General features: G+C 43.6%; 1 protein-coding gene across 7 annotated transcripts in view; it reads left to right on the plus strand.

The window, feature by feature from the left end:
- Positions 1 to 15,574, plus strand: part of nsmfa (NMDA receptor synaptonuclear signaling and neuronal migration factor a) — a 58,655-nt gene that overhangs the window by 11,691 nt on the left and 31,390 nt on the right. The gene's annotated exons all lie outside the window — the stretch shown is intronic.

Here is a 15,574-nt window from a genome sequence, read left to right on the forward strand (position 1 = left end):
AATTGGTCTACAGGTATTAAAGGATGGGGAATTGGTCTACAGGTATTAAAGGCTGGGGAATTGGTCTACAGCTATTAAAGGCTGGGGAATTGGTCTACAGGTATTAAAGGATGGGGAATTGGTCTACAGGTATTACAGGCTGGGGAATTGGTCTACAGGTATTAAAGACTGGGGAATTGGTCTACTGGTATTAAAGGATGGGGAATTGGTCTACAGGTATTACAGGCTCGGGAATTGGTCTAAAGGTATTAAAGGCTGGGGAATTGGTCTACTGGTATTAAAGACTGGGGAATTGGTCTACAGGTATTAAAGACTGGGGAATTGGTCTACTGGAATTAAAGACTGGGGAATTGGTCTACTGGTATTAAAGGCTGGGGAATTGGTCTACAGGTATTACAGGCTGGGGAATTGGTCTACTGGTATTAAAGGCTGGGGAATTGGTCTACAGGTATTAAAGGCTGGGGAATTGGTCTACAGGTATTAAACGCTGGGGAATTGGTCTACAGGTATTAAAGGCTGGGGAATTGGTCTACAGCTATTAAAGGCTGGGGAATTGGTCTACAGGTATTAAAGGATGGGGAATTGGTCTACAGGTATTACAGGCTGGGGAATTGTTCTACAGGTATTAAAGGCTGGGGAATTGGTCTACAGGTATTAAAGGCTGGGGAATTGGTCTACAGGTATTAAAGTCTGGGGAATTGGTCTACAGGTATTAAAGGCTGGGGAATTGGTCTACGGGTATTAAAGGCTGGGGAATTGGTCTACAGCTATTAAAGGCTGGGGAATTGGTCTACAGGTATTAAAGGATGGGGAATTGGTCTACAGGTATTACAGGCTGGGGAATTGGTCTACTGGTATTAAAGGATGGGGAATTGATCTACAGGTATTAAAGGCTGGGGAATTGGTCTACTGGTATTAAAGGCTGGGGAATTGGTCTACTGGTATTAAAGGCTGGGGAATTGGTCTACTGGTATTAAAGGCTGGGGAATTGGTCTACAGGTATTAAAGGCTGGGGAATTGGTCTACTGGTATTAAAGACTGGGGAATTGGTCTACTGGTATTAAAGGCTGGGGAATTGGTCTACAGGTATTACAGGCTGGGGAATTGGTCTACTGGTATTAAAGGCTGGGGAATTGGTCTACAGGTATTACAGGCTGGGGAATTGGTCTACTGGTATTAAAGGCTGGGGAATTGGTCTACTGGTATTAAAGGCTGGGGAATTGGTCTACAGCTATTAAAGGACTACTGAGAATCCTGCAAGTGAACTGCTGGTTGTCTTACGGCATTAGTTGTTTGTCTTCTAAATGATATGGGAGTATGACGTTTCACTGCATTAAGAGGCAAAGAGAAATGACAGGAAGGGATTGTGAGTTGATAGAGAAATGACAGGAAGGGATTGTGAGTTGATAGAGAAATGACAGGAAGGGATTGTGAGTTGATAGAGAAATGACAGGAAGGGATTGAGAGTTGATAGAGAAATGACAGGAAGGGATTGTGAGTTGATAGAGAAATGACAAGAAGGGATTGTGAGTTGATAGAGAAATGTCAGGAAGGGATTGTGAGTTGATAGAGAAATGACAGGAAGGGATTGAGAGTTGATAGAGAAATGACAGGAAGGGATTGAGAGTTGATAGATAGAGAAATGACAGGAAGGGATTGAGAGTTGATAGAGAAATGACAGGAAGGGATTGAGAGTTGATAGAGAAATGACAGGAAGATGAGAGTATGAAGAGTTGATAGAGAAATGACAGGAAGGGATTGTGAGTTGATAGAGAAATGACAGGAAGGGATTGTGAGTTGATAGAGAAATGACAGGGAAGGATTGTGAGTTGATAGAGAAATGACAGGAAGGGATTGTGAGTTGATAGAGAAATGACAGGGAAGGATTGTGAGTTGATAGAGAAATGACAGGGAAGGATTGTGAGTTGATAGAGAAATGACAGGAAGGGATTGTGAGTTGATAGATAGAGAAATGACAGGAATGGATTGTGAGTTGATAGAGAAATGACAGGAAGGGATTGTGAGTTGATAGAGAAATGACAGGAAGGCATTGAGAGTTGATAGAGAAATGACAGGAAGGGATTGTGAGTTGATAGAGAAATGACAGGAAGGGGATTGGACAGTTGATAGAGAAATGACAGGAAGGGATGTGAGTTGATAGAGAATGACAGGGAGGATTGTGAGTTGATAGAGAATGACAGGAAGGGATTGTGAGTTGATAGAGAAATGACAGGAAGGGATTGTGAGTTGATAGAGAAATGACAGGAAGGGATTGTGAGTTGATAGAGAAATGACAGGAAGGGAGGATTGTAGAGTTGATAGAGAGATGACAGGAAGGGATTGTGAGTTGATAGAGAAATGACAGGAAGGGATTGTGAGTTGATAGAGAATGACAGAAGGGATTGTGAGTTGATAGAGAAATGAACAGGGAAGGATTGTGAGTTGATAGAGAATGACAGGAAGGGATTGTGAGTTGATAGAGAAATGACAGGAAGGCATTGTGAGTTGATAGGGAAATGACAGGAAGGGATTGTGAGTTGATAGAGAAATGACAGGAAGGGATTGGAAGTTGATAGGAAATGACAGGAAGGGATTGTGAGTTGATAGAGAAATGACAGGAAGGGATTGTGAGTTGATAGAGAAATGACAGGAAGGGATTGTGAGTTGATAGATAGAGAATGACAGGAAGGGAGTGTGAGTTGATAGATAGAGAAATGACAGGAAGGGATTGTGAGTTGATAGAGAAATGACAGGAAGGGATTGTGGAGTTGATAGAGAAATGACAGGAAGGGATTGTGAGTTGATAGGAAGGAATGACGGAAGGATGTGATTAGTAGAGAAATGACAGGAAGGGATTGTGAGTTGATAGAGAAATTGACAGGACGGGATTGAGAGTGTGATACGATTAGAGTAATAGACAGGACAGGGATTGTGAGTTGATAGAGAAATGACAGGAAGGGATTGTGAGTTGATAGAGAAATGACAGGAAGGGATTGTGAGTTGATAGAGAAATGACAGGGAAGGATTGTGAGTTGATAGAGAAATGACAGGGAAGGATTGTGAGTTGATAGAGAAATGACAGGGAAGGATTGTGAGTTGATAGAGAAATGACAGGAAGGGATTGTGAGTTGATAGAGAAATGACAGGAAGGGATTGTGAGTTGATAGAGAAATGACAGGAAGGCATTGAGAGTTGATAGAGAAATGACAGGAAGGGATTGTGAGTTGATAGAGAAATGACAGGAAGGGATTGACAGTTGATAGAGAAATGACAGGAAGGGATTGTGAGTTGATAGAGAAATGACAGGGAAGGATTGTGAGTTGATAGAGAAATGACAGGAAGGGATTGTGAGTTGATAGAGAAATGACAGGAAGGGATTGTGAGTTGATAGAGAAATGACAGGAAGGGATTGTGAGTTGATAGAGAAATGACAGGAAGGGATTGTGAGTTGATAGAGAAATGACAGGAAGGGATTGTGAGTTGATAGAGAAATGACAGGAAGGGATTGTGAGTTGATAGAGAAATGACAGGGAAGGATTGTGAGTTGATAGAGAAATGACAGGAAGGGATTGTGAGTTGATAGAGAAATGACAGGAAGGCATTGTGAGTTGATAGGGAAATGACAGGAAGGGATTGTGAGTTGATAGAGAAATGACAGGAAGGGATTGTGAGTTGATAGAGGAAATGGACAGGAAGGGATTGTGAGTTGATAGAGAAATGACAGGAAGGGATTGTGAGTTGATAGATAAGGAAATGAAAGATGACAGAAGGGATTGTGAGTTGATAGATAGAGAAATGACAGGAAGGGATTGTGAGTTGATAGATAGAGAAATGACAGGAAGGGATTGTGAGTTGATAGAGAAATGACAGGAAGGGATTGTGAGTTGATAGAGAAAATGACAGGAAGGGATTGTGAGTTGATAGAGAAATGACAGGAAGGGATTGTGAGTTGATAGAGAAATGACAGGAAGGGATTGAGAGTTGATAGATAGAGAATTGACAGGAAGGGATTGTGAGTTGATAGAGAAATGACAGGAAGGGATTGAGAGTTGATAGAGAAATGACAGGAAGGGATTGTGAGTTGATAGAGAAATGACAGGAAGGGATTGTGAGTTGATAGAGAATAATGACAGGAAGGGATTGAGAGTTGATAGATAGAGAAATGACAGGAAGGGATTGTGAGTTGGATAGAGAATGACAGGGAAGGATTGTGAGTTGATAGAGAAATGACAGGAAGGGATTTGTGAGTTGATAGAGAAATGACAGAAGGGATTGTGAGTTGATAGAGAAATGACAGGAAGGGATTGTGAGTTGATAGAGAAATGACAGGAAGGGATTGAGAGTTGATAGAGAAATGACAGGAAGGGATTGAGAGTTGATAGAGAAATGACAGGAAGGGATTGTGAGTTGATAGAGAAATGACAGGAAGGGATTGTGAGTTGATAGAGAAATGACAGGAAGGGATTGTGAGTTGATAGAGAAATGACAGGAAGGGATTGTGAGTTGATAGAGAAATGACAGGAAGGGATTGTGAGTTGATAGAGAAATGACAGGAAGGGATTGTGAGTTGATAGAGAAATGACAGGAAGGGATTGAGAGTTGATAGAGAAATGACAGGAAGGGATTGTGAGTTGATAGATAAATGACAGGAAGGGATTGTGAGTTGATAGAGAAATGACAGGAAGGGATTGTGAGTTGATAGGGAAATGACAGGAAGGGATTGTGAGTTGATAGAGAAATGACAGGAAGGGATTGTGAGTTGATAGAGAAATGACAGGAAGGGATTGAGAGTTGATAGAGAAATGACAGGAAGGGATTGAGAGTTTGATAGAGAAATGACAGGAAGGGATTGTGAGTTGATAGAGAAATGACAGGAAGGGATTGATAGTTGATAGAGAAATGACAGGAAGGGATTGTGAGTTGATAGAGAAATGACAGGAAGGGATTGAGAGTTGATAGAGAAATGACAGGAAGGGATTGAGAGTTGATAGAGAAATGACAGGAAGGGATTGAGAGTTGATAGAGAAATGACAGGAAGGGATTGATAGTTGATAGAGAAATGACAGGAAGGGATTGTGAGTTGATAGAGAAATGACAGGAAGGGATTGTGAGTTGATAGAGAAATGACAGGAAGGGATTGAGAGTTGATAGAGAAATGACAGGAAGTGATTGAGAGTTGATAGAGAAAATGACAGGAAGGGATTGTGAGTTCATAGAGAAATAACAGGAAGGGATTGTGAGTTGATAGAGAAATGACAGGAAGGGATTGTGAGTTCATAGAGAAATGACAGGAAGGGATTGAGAGTTGATAGAGAAATGACAGGAAGTGATTGAGAGTTGATAGAGAAATGACAGGAAGGGATTGTGAGTTCATAGAGAAATAACAGGAAGGGATTGTGAGTTGATAGAGAAATGACAGGAAGGGATTGAGAGTTGATAGAGAAATGACAGGAAGTGATTGAGAGTTGATAGAGAAATGACAGGAAGGGATTGTGAGTTCATAGAGAAATAACAGGAAGTGATTGAGAGTTGATAGAGAAATGACAGGAAGGGATTGTGAGTTCATAGAGAAATAACAGGAAGGGATTGTGAGTTGATAGAGAAATGACAGGAAGGGATTGAGAGTTGATAGAGAAATGACAGGAAGGGATTGAGAGTTGATAGAGAAATGACAGGAAGGGATTGTGAGTTGATAGAGAAATGACAGGAAGGGATTGTGAGTTGATAGAGAAATGACAGGAAGGGATTGATAGTTGATAGAGAAATGACAGGAAGGGATTGTGAGTTGATAGAGAAATGACAGGAGGGATTGAGAGTTGATAGAGAAATGACAGGAAGGGATTGAGAGTTGATAGAGAAATGACAGGAAGGGATTGAGAGTTGATAGAGAAATGACAGGAGGGATTGATAGTTGATAGAGAAATGACAGGAAGGGATTGTGAGTTGATAGAGAAATGACAGGAAGGGATTGTGAGTTGATAGAGAAATGACAGGAAGGGATTGAGAGTTGATAGAGAAATGACAGGAAGTGATTGAGAGTTGATAGAGAAATGACAGGAAGGGATTGTGAGTTCATAGAGAAATAACAGGAAGGGATTGTGAGTTGATAGAGAAATGACAGGAAGGGATTGTGAGTTCATAGAGAAATGACAGGAAGGGATTGAGAGTTGATAGAGAAATGACAGGAAGTGATTGAGAGTTGATAGAGAAATGACAGGAAGGGATTGTGAGTTCATAGAGAAATAACAGGAAGGGATTGTGAGTTGATAGAGAAATGACAGGAAGGGATTGAGAGTTGATAGAGAAATGACAGGAAGGGATTGAGAGTTGATAGAGAAATGACAGGAAGGGATTGTGAGTTCATAGAGAAATAACAGGAAGTGATTGAGAGTTGATAGAGAAATGACAGGAAGGGATTGTGAGTTCATAGAGAAATAACAGGAAGGGATTGTGAGTTGATAGAGAAATGACAGGAAGGGATTGAGAGTTGATAGAGAAATGACAGGAAGGGATTGAGAGTTGATAGAGAAATGACAGGAAGGGATTGTGAGTTGATAGAGAAATGACAGGAAGGGATTGTGAGTTGATAGAGAAATGACAGGAAGGGATTGATAGTTGATAGAGAAATGACAGGAAGGGGATTGTGAGTTGATAGAGAAATGACAGGAAAGGGATTGAGAGTTGATAGAGAAATGACAGGAAGGGATTGAGAGTTGATAGAGAAATGACAGGAAGGGATTGAGAGTTGATAGAGAAATGACAGGAAGGGATTGATAGTTGATAGAGAAATGACAGGAAGGGATTGTGAGTTGATAGAGAAATGACAGGAAGGGATTGTGAGTTGATAGAGAAATGACAGGAAGGGATTGAGAGTTGATAGAGAAATGACAGGAAGTGATTGAGAGTTGATAGAGAAATGACAGGAAGGGATTGTGAGTTCATAGAGAAATAACAGGAAGGGATTGTGAGTTGATAGAGAAATGACAGGAAGGGATTGTGAGTTCATAGAGAAATGACAGGAAGGGATTGAGAGTTGATAGAGAAATGACAGGAAGTGATTGAGAGTTGATAGAGAAATGACAGGAAGGGATTGTGAGTTCATAGAGAAATGACAGGAAGGGATTGTGAGTTGATAGAGAAATGACAGGAAGGGATTGAGAGTTGATAGAGAAATGACAGGAAGTGATTGAGAGTTGATAGAGAAATGACAGGAAGGGATTGTGAGTTCATAGAGAAATAACAGGAAGTGATTGAGAGTTGATAGAGAAATGACAGGAAGGGATTGTGAGTTCATAGAGAAATAACAGGAAGGTGATTGTGAGTTGATAGAGAAATGACAGGAAAGGGATTGAGAGTTGATAGAGAATGACAGGAAGGGATTGTGAGTTGATAGAGAAATGACATGAAGGGATTGAGAGTTGATAGAGAAATGACAGGAAGGGATTGTGAGTTGATAGAGAAATTACATGAAGGGATTGTGAGTTGATAGAGAAATGACAGGAAGGGATTGTGAGTTGATAGAGAAATGACATGAAGGGATTGTGAGTTGATAGAGAAATGACATGAAGGGATTGTGAGTTGATAGAGAAATGACATGAAGGGATTGTGAGTTCATAGAGAAATAACATGAAGGGATTGTGAGTTGATAGAGAAATGACAGGAAGGGATTGTGAGTTGATAGAGAAATGACAGGAAGGGATTGAGAGTTGATAGAGAAATGACAGGAAGGGATTGAGAGTTGATAGAGAAATGACAGGAAGGGATTGTGAGTTGATAGAGAAATGACAGGAAGGGATTGAGAGTTGATAGAGAAATGACAGGAAGGGATTGTGAGTTGATAGAGAAATGACAGGAAGGGATTGAGAGTTGATAGAGAAATGACAGGAAGGGATTGTGAGTTGATAGAGAAATGACAGGAAGGGATTGTGAGTTGATAGAGAAATGACAGGGAAGGATTGTGAGTTGATAGAGAAATGACAGGAAGGGATTGTGAGTTGATTGAGAAATGACAGGAAGAGATTGTGAGTTGATAGAGAAATGACAGGAAGGGATTGAGAGTTGATAGAGAAATGACAGGAAGGGATTGTGAGTTGATAGAGAAATGACAGGAAGGGATTGAGAGTTGATAGAGAAATGACAGGAAGGGATTGAGAGTTGATAGAGAAATGACAGGAAGGGATTGATAGTTGATAGAGAAATGACAGGAAGGGATTGTGAGTTGATAGAGAAATGACAGGAAGGGATTGTGAGTTGATAGAGAAATGACAGGAAGGGATTGAGAGTTGATAGAGAAATGACAGGAAGTGATTGAGAGTTTGATAGAGAAATGACAGGAAGGGATTGTGAGTTCATAGAGAAATAACAGGAAGGGATTGTGAGTTGATAGAGAAATGACAGGAAGGGATTGTGAGTTCATAGAGAAATGACAGGAAGGGATTGAGAGTTGATAGAGAAATGACAGGAAGTGATTGAGAGTTGATAGAGAAATGACAGGAAGGGATTGTGAGTTCATAGAGAAATAACAGGAAGGGATTGTGAGTTGATAGAGAAATGACAGGAAGGGATTGAGAGTTGATAGAGAAATGACAGGAAGTGATTGAGAGTTGATAGAGAAATGACAGGAAGGGATTGTGAGTTCATAGAGAAATAACAGGAAGTGATTGAGAGTTGATAGAGAAATGACAGGAAGGGATTGTGAGTTCATAGAGAAATGACAGGAAGGGATTGTGAGTTGATAGAGAAATGACATGAAGGGATTGAGAGTTGATAGAGAAATGACAGGAAGGGATTGTGAGTTGATAGAGAAATGACATGAAGGGATTGTGAGTTGATAGAGAAATGACATGAAGGGATTGTGAGTTCATAGAGAAATAACAGGAAGGGATTGTGAGTTGATAGAGAAATGACAGGAAGGGATTGTGAGTTGATAGAGAAATGACAGGAAGGGATTGAGAGTTGATAGAGAAATGACAGGAAGGGATTGAGAGTTGATAGAGAAATGACAGGAAGGGATTGTGAGTTGATAGAGAAATGACAGGAAGGGGATTGTGAGTTGATAGAGAAATGACAGGGAAGGATTGTGAGTTGATAGAGAAATGACAGGAAGGGATTGTGAGTTGATTGAGAAATGACAGGAAGAGATTGTGAGTTGATAGAGAAATGACAGGAAGGGATTGAGAGTTGATAGAGAAATGACAGGAAGGGATTGTGAGTTGATAGAGAAATGACAGGAAGGGATTGAGAGTTGATAGAGAAATGACAGGAAGGGATTGTGAGTTGATAGAGAAATTACAGGAAGGGATTGTGAGTTGATAGATAGAGAAATGACAGGAAGGGATTGTGAGTTGATAGAGAAATGACAGGAAGGGATTGTGAGTTGATTGAGAAATGACAGGAAGGGATTGTGAGTTGATAGAGAAATGACAGGAAGGGATTGTGAGTTGATAGAGAAATGACAGGAAGGGATTGTGAGTTGATAGAGAAATGACAGGAAGGGATTGTGAGTTGATAGAGAAATGACAGGAAGGGATTGAGAGTTGATAGATAGAGAAATGACAGGAAGGGATTGTGAGTTGATTGAGAAATGACAGGAAGGGATTGTGAGTTGATAGAGAAATGACAGGAAGGGATTGTGAGTTGATAGAGAAATGACAGGAAGGGATTGTGAGTTGATAGAGAAATGACAGGAAGGGATTGAGAGTTGATAGAGAAATGACAGGAAGGAATTGAGAGTTGATAGAGAAATAACAGGAAGTGATGGGAGTTGAGAGATAATGACAGGAAGGGAGTGTGAGTTGATAGAGAAATGACAGGAAGGGATTGTGAGTTGATAAGAGAAAAAAAGGACAGGAAGGGATTGAGAGTTGATAGAGAAATGACAGGAAGGGATTGTGAGTTGATAGAGAAATGACAGGAAGGGATTGTGAGTTGATAGAGAAATGACAGGAAAGGATTGTGAGTTGATAGAGAAATGACAGGAAGGGATTGAGAGTTGATAGAGAAATGACAGGAAGGGATTGTGAGTTGATAGAGAAATGACAGGAAGGGATTGTGAGTTGATAGAGAAATGACATGAAGGGATTGAGAGTTGATAGAGAAATGACAGGAAGGGATTGTGATTGATAAGAAATGACAGGAAGGGATTCTGAGTTGATTTGAGAAACGGGAACTTCTTATGCATTTTAAGCCTGCGTTTACACAGGCAGCCCAATTCTGATCTTTTGCCCAATCATTGGCAAAACAGCTGATCTGAATTTTCAAAAGGCCAATTACTGGAAAAGATCATCAGAATTGGGCTGTCTGTGTAAACGCAGTCATTGATACACGCACACACACACACACACACACACACACACACACACACACACACACACACACACACACACACACACACACACACACACACACACATACACACACATATACACATTGTAGAACACAAAATAGGAGTATGTGGGCTGTTTGTTTTGTATACAGTGTGTATGAAGTGGTGTATAGAACTCTATATTGGCCCAGCTAGTACTGGTAAGAGGGTCGGAAGTGTTGAGTTGCAAAGTGGCAGAGAGAAAATGATGCTGAAGCAAAAGGGTGCCCCCTATTGGCAATCTGCAACAGCGCAGGAACTAATGGAGCATATCCTTTCATTGACTTTTACAGACTCATAGAAGGATTCGTGGATTTGTTTGCATCTCTGATGTTCTCTTGCACAGTGAAGACTCCTCAGTGTAGTTTTGGCAGTGAATTGGTTTCATGTCCCCCTGTACAGCTAGATGTTGTATAAGGCATTCATCCCTCCTTTAAACTCTTTGTTTTTGTCAGTTTGAATATCCCATGACAATACCTCTATACTCACACAGACCTCAAACTCTCTACTATAGTAGCATCCTCACAACATTTCACCACCCAGCCTTGCGATGACCATTGTGTAGCTACAGCTGCAGGGTCCTGGGCTGCAGGCATAGCCACTTGTCACCTCCATTTTCTCTCTCTCTCTCCTCTCCCTCTGGTTTTCTTTCCACATCCTCCTGCTCCTCTTCTTTCTCTACCTTTCATCTTTAATATGCTCCTTTCTTCTCTTCCGCTCAGTTGTAATCTTCCTCCCCTCCACCTTCCCCAAATCCTTTACCTCAGCCCTCTCCTCCACTCACATGTCTGGGAGCATGCTTCCCCCTTCCTCCCCCTCTGTCTCTCGCTCTCTGTCACTAATATGCCGACTCACTAACCCTAGTGTTCGTCCCCTCCCTCTTACCTCTATACAGTTAAGCATCCTCCAGATGTGTCAGCCTCTGCAGTGTGATGGTGGAAAGGAGGGAGAGCGATTGAGAGAGAGAGAGGCAGAGAGAGAGGCAGAGAAAGAGGCAGAGAGAGGCAGAGAGAGAGAGGCAGAGAGAGAGCGAGGCAGAGAGAGAGAGAGAGGCAGAGAGAGGCAGAGAGAGAGAGAGAGAGGCAGAGAGAGGCAGCAAGAGAGAGAGAGAGAGGCAGAGAGAGAGAGGCAGAGAGAGAGAGAGAGAGGCAGAGAGGCAGAGAGAGAGAGAGAGGCAGAGAGAAAGAGAGAGGCAGGGAGAGAGAGAGAGGCAGAGAGAAAGAGAGAGGCAGGGAGAGAGAGAGAGGCAGAGAGAAAGAGAGAGGCAGGGGAGAGAGAGAGAGAGGCAGAGAGAGAGAGGCAGAGAGAGAGAGAGGGCAGAGAGAGGCAGAGAGAGAGAGAGAGAGGCAGAGAGAGAGGCAGAAGAGAGAGAGGCAGAGAGAAAGAGAGAGGCAGAGAGAGAGAGGGAGAGAGAGAGGCAGAGAGAGAGAGAGGCAGAGAGAGAGAGAGGCAGAGAGAGAAAGGCAGAGAGAGGCAGTGAGAGAGAGGCAGAGAGAGAGAGAGGCAGAGAGAGGCAGAGAGAGAGAGGCAGAGAGAGAGGCAGAGAGAGGCAGAGAGAGAGGCAGAGAGAGGCAGAGAGAGAGAGAGAGGGCAGGAGAGAGAGAGAGAGAGGCAGAGAGAGAGAGGCAGAGAGAAAGAGAGAGGCAGAGAGAGAGAGGGAGAGAGCGAGAGAGAGAGGCAGAGAGAGAGAGAGAGAGAGAGACAGAGAGAGAGAGGCAGAGAGAGGCAGAGAGAGAGAGGCAGAGAGAGGCAGCGAGAGAGAGAGAGAGGCAGAGAGAGAGAGAGGACAGAGAGAGAGATAGAGGCAGAGAGAGAGAGGCAGAGAGAGAGAAAGGCAGAGAGAAAGAGAGAGGCAGAGAGAGAGAGGCAGAGAGAGAGATAGGCAGAGAGAGAGAGAGAGAGAGAGAGTGAGAGGCAGAGAGAAAGAGAGAGGCAGAGAGAGAGAGAGGCAGAGAGAGAGGCAGAGAGAAAGAGAGAGGCAGGGAGAGAGGGAGAGGCAGAGAGAGAGGCAGAGAGAAAGAGAGAGGCAGGGAGAGAGGGAGAGGCAGAGAGAGAGGGAGAGGCAGAGAGAGAGAGAGAGGGAGGCAGAGAGAGGCAGAGAGAAAGAGAGAGGGGCAGGGAGAGAGGGAGAGGTAGAGAGAGAGGGAGAGGTAGAGAGAGAGAGAGCGAGTGAAGGAGAAAACGAGAAAATAAGAAGGAGTTGGAGAGGCTGTTGGCTCTCTCTTTTCTGCTCATGTTTTATGGATGCTTTGTATCTCCCAGGCAACCGTATGCATCCTGTTGTTGATTTTAATCAAAGCTCCGAGCTGCTGAATAATAAAAAAAAGGGGTAAATGAAAAAGTGGTCAGAAGCTTCAGAAGGGATGGAGTAATTACCCATTACACCATCCCAGCTTAATCACTCTACACCGAGAGAGAGCTCCCAGCAGGCCTGACTAATCACACTCTACACCGAGAGAGAGCTCCCAGCAGGCCTGACTAATCACACTCTACAACCGAGAGAGAGCTCCCAGCAGGCCTGACTAATCACACTCTACACCGAGAGAGAGCTCCCAGCAGGCCTGACTAATCACACCCTACACCGAGAGAGAGCTCCCAGCAGGCCTGACTAATCACACCCTACACCGAGAGAGAGCTTCCCAGCAGGCCTGACTAATCACACTCTACACCGAGAGAGAGCTCCAGCAGGCCTGACTAATCGCACCATGACGAATTGCACTAACTCACACACACGCATGCATCCACAAACACAAACAGAAACACAGGCACACACACACACACCAGAGGAGGCTGGTGGGAGGAGCTTTAGGAGGATGGATTATTGGAATGGAATAAATGGAACGGCATCAAACATATGGAAATGACAATGAGCCTGTCCTCCTATAGCTCCTCCCACCAGCCTCCTCTGACACACACACACACACACACACACACACACACACACACACACACACACACACACACACACACACACACACACACACCACACACACACACACACACACACACACACACACACAGCATCCCAGAGAGGATGCTCCTGTTTAGCCAGACAGGAAGGAGGAAGGTGCAGTGCAGGGATATTTTTAAATGTGCACAGGAGCCGTTTGGTGCACGTGTCGAGCCACTCCTCTGCTGGTGACATCCCGAAACCCAGGGAACCAGACTGTTCCTGTAACTGTTGTGTGGAGGAGCTTAAAGCAATGTGCATTTACAGTACCACAGAGGGGCTCTGAAGTGGACCGTTTTAACTGATGTAAACACTGAGTCGGAGAGAGGGAGGTAAATAGAAAAGAGGGAGCGTTCGTTCCCCACCCCGTCTCTCTCCGACTTAAGTCCCAGTCAGTCCCAGGGAATTGTCTGTAAAAGACCTCACATGGTGGGGATGCCTGTGTCGGCTGGCCTTCAATAATAATAATAGAGTGCTGTCAGGGATAAGACCCACTGTGTGCCTCTTCTGTTTCCTGACAAGGCTACTGATGGACTGATACCAGGGTAGGGCAGGGGCTGCTACATAGGAACACCTGCTGTATGGATTTCCATTTCTATGTGCGGATTCGCAAGTCAGTCTTTTTAATGGGTGTCAATGTGAATAACGTGTGTTTGTTCATGTGTGTGGGGCTTTGCATATGAGTGTGTTTCACGTTCTCAGAGGAGAGAGCTGGCGTGGGCCCTATCCCTGTGTTGAGGGGGCCGACAGGAAGTGATGTCGCTGTATAGGATCATCCCTGGCTCTAATCCGTCTCACTGTCAGAAGCAGGGCCAAAGATGCAAAGCTGTTATACACACACACACACACACACAAACACACACACACACACACACACACACACACACACACACACACACACACACACACACACACACACACACACACACACACACACACACACACACACACACACACACAGTAAAAGATAGAAAGCTCTCTGCATGGGTGGCAGTGCATTGCATGAGGCTGTAGGAAACGTCTGACAGCTCCTATTGGATCACAGACAACACCTGTCTCCACTGTCTCCAGCGCCAATGTGTCTCAAGCCCCATTTATACCTACAGCTGGCATGCGTCCTTCATCCTGATCTTGTCCCGATCTTGTCCTGATCTTGCCCGTTTACACTTAAGATCTGACCAAAAATCAGTTCACAGTTTGTCTTTTAATCGTGTACACCTGTCTTAAAATGTGAGCACAATCAGAATGAGGACACGATCAGGACAAAGGAGGCATGTTAGGACCAGGTATAAACGTGGCTTCAGACTCCATCGATGGGGAGCTCAGTCACACTGTCTGTTTGTTATGCTGCACATCTAACCACAGGGCTCCTGTCTCTCTGTAGGCCTGTCAATCAAAGGCTGATAATTATGCATGTGCAAAATGGAAGATATGCTAACTAGATTCCACGATGCTGTCTGTTGAAAAGACGACGGTGACTTGACGGTGACTTCCTGAAGGGAACACCTGGGGTCTAAACTATATAATTAACGCTTTTCTCTCTCGCTGTTTGATTCAGAGCAACTCTTGTAATCCGCCGTTGCTGCATTTTCCCTCCAGTTCGAGCTATGACATTGATATCACTTACGTACATTCTGATATCTATCTCTCTCTTTTTTGTGTCTCTCTTTCTTTTTTCACTCCCTCTTTCATACCCGCTGATGAATCGAGTCATGTCAAAAGTCTACGTCAGTCTCCTAGAGTCTTTCTATCAATGAGGAGTTCTTTTCATAATCTCCCAGTTTCTATGTATGAATGAGTGTGTTTGTGAGTGTGTGGGTGTATGTTTGTACGGAATGTGTGTGGGTTTGTCCCACTGGCGAGTGTCTAAGACCATTTTCAGCTAATTCTGTCACAGCCATTACTCAGTTGCTAGGACTGCATTGTGTAAGACACCCGTACACATAGCACACACACACAGCACACACACACACACACACACACACACACACACACCACACCTCCACTCCCTGGCATCATGTGGTGTAGATGTATTACTGCAAAGAAGGGACAGTGTCAGCTGCATTGACACATGAGGTCATATGATTAGAAATTAAGTTATTTTAACCAACCATCATTTCCCTGTCTCCTCCTCCTCTCTTCATCTCTCTTCATCTCTCTCATCTCGCTCTCTCTCTCTCCTCTCTCTCTCTCTCCTCTCATCTCCTTGGCGCTCTCTCTCTCTCTCACTTGTCCTCTCCTCTCTCTCTCTCTCTCTCTCT

The sequence above is a fragment of the Salmo trutta genome, chromosome 12 (genome assembly GCF_901001165.1).
Source record: "Salmo trutta chromosome 12, fSalTru1.1, whole genome shotgun sequence".
NCBI lineage: Eukaryota > Metazoa > Chordata > Actinopteri > Salmoniformes > Salmonidae > Salmo > Salmo trutta.